General features: G+C 44.8%; 1 long non-coding RNA gene across 1 annotated transcript; it reads right to left on the bottom strand.

Moving 5' to 3' along the window:
- Positions 1 to 1,760: 1,760 nt before the first annotated feature.
- LOC145722496 (uncharacterized) lies at positions 1,761 to 6,157 on the bottom strand. The gene is made up of 3 exons (XR_014146801.1): positions 6,038 to 6,157; positions 5,085 to 5,274; positions 1,761 to 3,117 (listed from the first exon to the last, which is right to left on the bottom strand). It is a non-coding gene; the product is annotated as an uncharacterized LOC145722496 (long non-coding RNA).
- Positions 6,158 to 7,216: the final 1,059 nt, after the last annotated feature.

Raw genomic sequence — 7,216 nt, 5'->3', positions numbered from 1 at the left:
AGATAAAGCCAAACACATCTGGGGGCACCTGGGTGGCTCAGTCGGTTAAGCGTCTGCCTTCGGCTCAGGTCATGATCCCAGGGTCCTGGGATCGAGCCCCGCGTCGGGCTCCCTGCTCTGCGGGAAGCCTGCCTCTCCCTCTCCCACTCCCCCTGCTTGTGCTCCCTCTCTCGCTGTGTCTCTCTCTGTGTCAAATAAATAAATAAAATCTTTAAGAAAAAAAAAAAGCCAAACACATATGGACAACCTTCAACTACCACCCTAGCAATAATAAGAGGACTGAAAAGGAAATGTCCACATCAGAGAAAGAAAAGCTAAGTCTCCCTGCCTCTAGTTCAGGGTTCTACAAACTGTGGTGCATTGGTGAATGGCATCTGCCAAATCCAGCCTGCCACCTGTTTCTATAAAGTTTTATTGGAACGAAGTCATGTCCACACAATGACACATTGTCTATGGCTGTTTTTGAGGTATGGAGGTAGAGGGGAGCAGCAACCTTATGTCCCACAAAGCTTAAAATATTTACTATTTGGATCTTTACTGAAAAAAAAAAAATGTGGCCTCCACTATAGTTCCTCCCATGACTGGCAGCCCCTTATTCCAGTCCAGAAAGCTCCAAGCAAGTAGATAAGGGGACAGTTTTCCAAGTTGCCATTAATAGGCCTCCTGCCAACTACTTTCTCTGGGAAAGTCTTCCTTTGCTAAACAAAGTGGCACAGTCAGAGAGGCTTCTTGCCGAGTTTCTCCCAAGTTTCTCAGTGGCTTTCAAGTTCCTTTTAAGTACGTTCTTTCACTATTAAAAATATATAGGCAGAGTTACTAATTCATGAAGCAGTCTATTAGTCATGTAAAGTCCGCATTAACTTGGTGCCTTTTTACACTAAACTCATACGAAGAATATTAAAAGCCTTGACAAGCAGGAAAAAAAAAAAAAACTTAACAAGATAGTAACATCCTTGCATCTAGATCTCTGGAACATTCCCAGAGTGAGTGAACAGTTGCTAAACAAATGGGTTCCCTTATTTCCCAGAGAATTGGGGGCTGTTTTTGTCCAAGTTTCAAAGAATAGAAAGCATCATAAATACATGGAGCAAACTTCAACAAACAAAACCTTCCGGCCTTTGAATTCATTGTAAGTAACACTCATAACCTGAAGGAAAGTAGGCTGCACTAGTTTGGGTAAAAGCAGAAATTCACAAAAAAAGCTCTGTGTAACATGGTGCTAACAAAACACAGTTGTTTTCACTGGTAGCCAGTTGGAAGGAAGCCAGGGCTGTGTCCGTTACCTAGTGGTCTGTGGCACCTTATAAATACTGTGAGTGCCACCTTCTGGTCTTCTGATTGAATTGCATGCCCCTAGTCCTGTCTTGGCCTCATTTCCCCCAAGCCAGTGAATCATGTGTATCCTAGAATCACGGACTCCTCAAAAAAGAGGTCTGCAGAGATCTCTACAGATCTTTACAGACTGTGGAGATCCTAGATCAAACTGCTTTTGCACTGGCTTTCAATACTGACTTTTGAGAGCCCCACATTGGGAAGACCAGAATCACTTCTTTTTTTTTTTTTTTTTTTTAAGATTTTATTTATTTATTTGACAGAGAGAGACACAGCGAGAGAGGGAACACAAGCAGGGGGAGTGGGAGAGGGAGAAGCAGGCTTCCCGCGGAGCAGGGAGCCCGATGCGGGGCTCGATCCCAGGACCCAGGGATCATGACCTGAGCCAAAGGCAGACGCTTAATGACTGAGCCACCCAGGCGCCCTGACCAGAATCACTTCTAACTCTACTTCTTGGTTCCAAAAGCTGGAGAATTCTGTGGGCCAGAGAGAGAGGATTATACAGCTCAGCTTATGCCCACTTGCAGCTCTCACCATGTCCCAAAGATAGCCAGGCAAAGAAAGGGTAGTCACTGGAGAAGCTGAAGAAGATGAGAGGTACTTTACTATTCCCTGATAATGAGGGAAGGGACTCTCAGGTTTGAGACCAGGTTTCTTTAGGCAGGCTGTCATGCTCCTCATGAGAGTATTTTAGGGGTCAAAAATGGGTAGGAGAAGTAGTTGCTCTTCTGTTTTCTAACACTTGCTGCAGAGATGAGATTAAGTACACAAACAGAGGAAGCACCCAGAACCTGCTGCGAGAAGCCCACTTACATAACCCCAAGAAGAGAACCAGCCTTGCCCTTCAGAGACAGGAGCTCTCTGCTTTGCCTGCCTTCACCCCCGGTCACACTCTGGATACAGAACAGAGCAAGGCCTGGTCTTAAGGTTTCAAGGAAGAAGATCAGGAAGGGAAGGCTTACAGTGTGACAGGGAGGTAAGGCCCAGTGGGAAATACATCAGGGTCTGGCGGGGGGACAGGGCGGGGCGGGGGGCAGTGAAAGTTATATAGCCCCCTCCTTGACAGAGATGAGGGTCTGGCCTGCCTTTGCTAAACTCTTTTGCTTCTGATTTGAAAAACATTTGGCTTCCTGAAAAGTAAAAGCTACTAGGGGCCTTTTCTTAATCCATCTTGCACACCCTCGGAATTGGCGTCAACAAGTCACAATGGGAGCTTCCACCAGTCGTCCCTGGGCGGAGTGATGATGGCAATGATACAGGGCCAACGTGGCCCAGAGCCCCCAAGGGGAGGGACAGGAAGGATGTTCAGAGGGATCCTCTGGGCTCCATCAGGAAGAGGGAGAAACACATCCCTCTAAGGAAAAAAGGCATTTGTCTCAAAGAAAAATGGTTGTATTGGGGGGAAATGTCATACTTAATGAAGCCAACCAATGACAAAGGAAGCAACCTGCCATCTCTCCGGAATATTAGAAAAATAATGTTTATGTTCAGAAGACGTTGTTATGATTTACAATTATAGCTGCCATTTGTTGAGGGACACTGTTTTTCTTTCATCAGATAGGCATTTTTACCTGTTTTACAGATGATCAAACTGAGGTTCAACAAAATGCAGTTAACTTTTCCAAGGTCAACAGGGAGTAGGTAGAAACGAACCCAGTTCTGTCTCCAAGTCTGTGCTCTGTCCACTCTGCTCCCAGCTTCCACCCTTAGAGCTGTTGGTTTGTTTTCACAAAATAAAGCCTGCACATGAGCACTTTGTATGGAGATCATTTCTGAAACTGAAGCCTGGAAAGACAGATTTCCACATGGGGATCAGAGATTTGCAGAACCATCTCTACGGACAACTCGCTCCCAAACTCCCAGCTGAGGACCAGGGTGGCTGGGACTGCCTCTAACAGTTCTTCCTGCCGCAGGAACCATGGTAGCTGCCCAACTCTTGCCAAGTCAGCAGCCTGAAATGCACTGCCCATTCTCAGCCCCACACAGTCACTATCTCACTGTCATCTTTTCTGTCTCCTGTACTTTCAATTTGGACCCTTCCAGGGTGAGAAAAAGGGGCTACGATTTATAGGAAGTAGATGTTTTACACTGAGGCCTGATAGGGAGTTTCACCAGCCACAGCCTCCTACAGCAGAAGCCAGCCTTGGTTACTCAACGATCAAGAGAGATAAGGAACATCTCCACAATGACCAGAGAAGACACCAAAAACAGCACAAAGACCCAGACAGAGACTAGCTACCCTATACCGATTTCCATGGTCCCCCTTGCTAATATGCGCATGACTCCTTAAGGAGTGGGAAGGGAAAAGGCCAATCTTTAAGCAGAGAGAAATCTGAGAAATTTCCCAAGTTTGAATCCTGAATCAAATGTTTATCCCAAAGACATTGAGCTAATTTAACAGAGACTATTTAAAAACAGAAGAGACAACGTTACCAAGATACCAAGAACTGGCAAGTTTTAGATTTATTTTTCCTACTCCCAAATGGAATATGGGATTGAGGAAAAGATGAGGTCACTTATGGAAAATAAAGAGTACTGGTTTTTGGGTTTTGTTTTTGTTTTTGTTTTTTTGCACATTTAAGTTATAATGTGTAAATGTTGTCCTGCATGTGCTTTTGTGTTTGTGTGTTTTATGTCAGATAGCGTGATTTTCTTTTTGACATGCAAGGATTTCAGCAAGGCATTTTTATAGTCTCTCATGATATCTTTGTGGACAAGTTGAAGAAATATGGGCTGGATGATAAAACACTTATGTGAACTCTCAAGCTGCCTATATTTTGTTCCTTTTTGGACACCAAATTTTCAGGGAGACAGTGACAAAGTGGATTTTCCTGTAACAAAATGGCCAGAATGACGAAGAATCTGGTAATCCTGTCCTAGGGGGGATAGAATGTTTTATCTTAGAGAAATGAAGGCTCTGGGTGCAGGAGGGAAGGAGGTACGCATCTGTGATAGAGTGGAATGAGTGCTGTCTTGGAGGCAACCAAGATTCAAATCATGAATCTTCCTTACTACAAAATGCTTTGTGTCATCCACATGCACTCACCATGCTCTGTATTGTGACTCCATTTTTTGCAACAATATCTACAGGGCAGGGTGAGCAATGCAGCCTACTGGGAGAGAGCTAGAGCTAGAGAGAAATGGGGTAGCCATGGTAGGAAACCGAGGAAGAGAACCAGCAGCCCCAGGGAGGTGTTGATATTCACAAAGTATGCTCATATTCTATATAAGGCATTTCTGGAGCAGTTCCAGATGGAAGGCAACAGGGTTCTGTCACCAAGATGCAATGGGAATGTGGCTTTACCCTAATGGGCAAGTGGGGTGGAGATGGTCGGAAGGCCAAATCTGGAGGAGGGCTAGATCCAAGAGAGATCCTTCCAAGAGCTAATGGAGATGATTGCAAATAAGGCTGAACCCTGGATGTGGACCCGACAGGAACACGGCTGGAGATTAATCCCCTGCCAGCTTGGCTCTAAGGGAGGATTTCTCAAAGACCTTACTGAAGGAGCAAGATGTGCAAAGAGCCCAGAAAGAAGAGAGTGTGTCTGCCCCCGAGGGAGGTATAGAAAGCGCCCAGCTGCCCCCTTCTGGACCACAGACGACAGGACCTACTGGACCACAGACTTGCCTGGAATTCCACTTGAGGATGATCATTCCTTTCGCTTAAATTTAAATGGTCCTTAAGTGTTTCTTATCACATTGTCAGCATCCTTGGGAGAAATAATATATTGAGCATTACAGTGCATTAATACCTTAATGAGGCTTGGTTCCCGAAGTCGCACTCATTTTCAGTCGCAACAGCTAAGCAGGATCCAGACAGCAAGATCAGGAATCGACTTTGTTTAGTTCAGATGATTGTTTGGGAGAGCCAAACAAGGGCATGATGCCCCTCCAGGGGGCTAGAGGGCCTAGGCCGGCAGAGCAGGGAGGAGCCCTGCATATCTAGAAGCAAGGACAGACAGAGAATGAGGATGAGCCCAAGAAACAGGAGAAGGGTGGGGAGGAGACATCTGAGGGGCCCTGAGGCGAACCTCATCCACCTTGTAGTTCAGCTGAGGGCCAGACCCATCTATTCCTGCTTTATTTCACATCTCTTTGCCAACAGCTAAATAAACATGCACTGACTCAGTGCATTTCTTGATCATTGGAAAAGATTATTCTTAACAGAACAGCTAAAAGAAAACCATTTGTCCTTTCATAAAGCATGATGTCACTAAGATTAATCTGTTTTATCTGAAGTCCTTTGAACTAAAAATCAGACGTGGGCCTTTTGCAAAATGTGAAGAGCCAATCTCTCCTCACCTCTTTTCATACCCAGAACCTGGGCAAATAACTAGAAAATAAGAGGGACGGGGGGGACACCCAGGAAGCCAAAATAAATGGTCCGAAGTCAGTGCATTAAACACAGGCATTTGAATTATGTGCCAGCCTTTTTGGTTCTTCCCATGTTAGAAAGTAAAACTAAGACGGAAACCCAAGAGTCTCCTAGAAGCAGGTACCCTGACAGTTCTAAGAAGTGACCGTTATCAGAAACAGAGAAATACCATAAACCTAAGAGAGCTTAACAACTAGGGGTCGTGTACACAGAGGAAAAGGTCTCTAGTTGTCTCAAAATCCTTGAGGACATGGAATGTTTAAGTTCACGATTAAGGCGAAGTTACTGAGAAAAGACAAAATGGGATGAAATTATTCTAGGAATACTCACCTCTAGTTAAGCCTCACAACCTTTATTGTCTGCATCCTATACTGGGGTCCTTCTAGTAATTGAAAATATTTAATATCTTAAATGCATCCCTAGGCATGACGGAGTTAATAAAGATTAAACTGCCAGTGAATTAATTATTGGATTCATGAGAGGCAAGTCATCATTGGTAAGGTGCTGTGCTAGGGAAAAAAAAAAAAATGTGCAAAGGATTAGTATGTCACCCAAATTCAGACATGAATGAGACTCAAGCATCTCTTAACAAACACCAAGACAGAGAATTTGCTATAGAAATAACGTAACATTGGGGGTGCCTGGGTGGCTCAGTTGGTTTAGCAGCTGACTCTAGATTTTGGCTCAGGTCATGATCTCAGGGTCATGGGATCGAGCCCCAGGTCAGGCTCCACACTCAGTGGGGAGTCTGTTTCAGGATTTTCTCTCCCTCTGCCACTCCCCCCGCTTTCTCTCCCTCTCTCTCTAATAAGTAAATCTTAAAAAAAGAAAAAAGAAAAAGAAAGAACATAACACAAAAAGATTCCAGAGAGAACAGATGAGAGAATCACCAAGCTGACCTATCTGTGATGGTCCCTCACTTCTAAAGCCTAGAGATGGGTGTGAGAGCCTGGAGGCTCCTGACAGGATCAGGTGGTTGGGCAGGGGTCTCCTCATTCCAGTTTCCATGCTTAGATCTGATCCATACATAGGTACACTCCCACAGAGAGCAACCTACCATCTCTCCAACAAGAGCTCATTCCATGCCATCCAGTGGGTCTGCATCAAAAAGACACACCAGCTAGCTCATGGAGGTAAGAGGTTCTTAAGAGGTTCACTGGGATTCCTAGGACTGAGATGCGGAGAAGACAGGAGATAAAGTGCATTTCCTATTTGGTCCACTCCAGCCCCATGAACATTTTTAGAAAAGCCTACAAGTGAAGAATATTAAATATGATTAGCCTTACGCAACTCAGTATGGAAACTGGAAAATCTTATCAAGTACTGAGAACAGTAAGTTTTATTAACCCAGGTAGAGTTCTTACAAAATATTATTTCTTTTTCAATAAACTATTTAAGGGTGCCTGGGTGGCTCAGTCGTTAAGCATCTGCCTTTGGCTCAGGTCATGTTCCCAGGGTCCTGGGATTGAGCCCCGCATCGGGCTCCCTGCTCTGCGGGAAGCCTGCTTC

Source organism: Leptonychotes weddellii, chromosome 7 (genome assembly GCF_054177405.1).
Source record: "Leptonychotes weddellii isolate Sample4059 chromosome 7, ASM5417740v2, whole genome shotgun sequence".
Lineage (NCBI taxonomy): Eukaryota > Metazoa > Chordata > Mammalia > Carnivora > Phocidae > Leptonychotes > Leptonychotes weddellii.
Note: the sequence above shows the minus strand (reverse complement) of the source record. Positions and strands in the feature narration are given on the sequence as shown.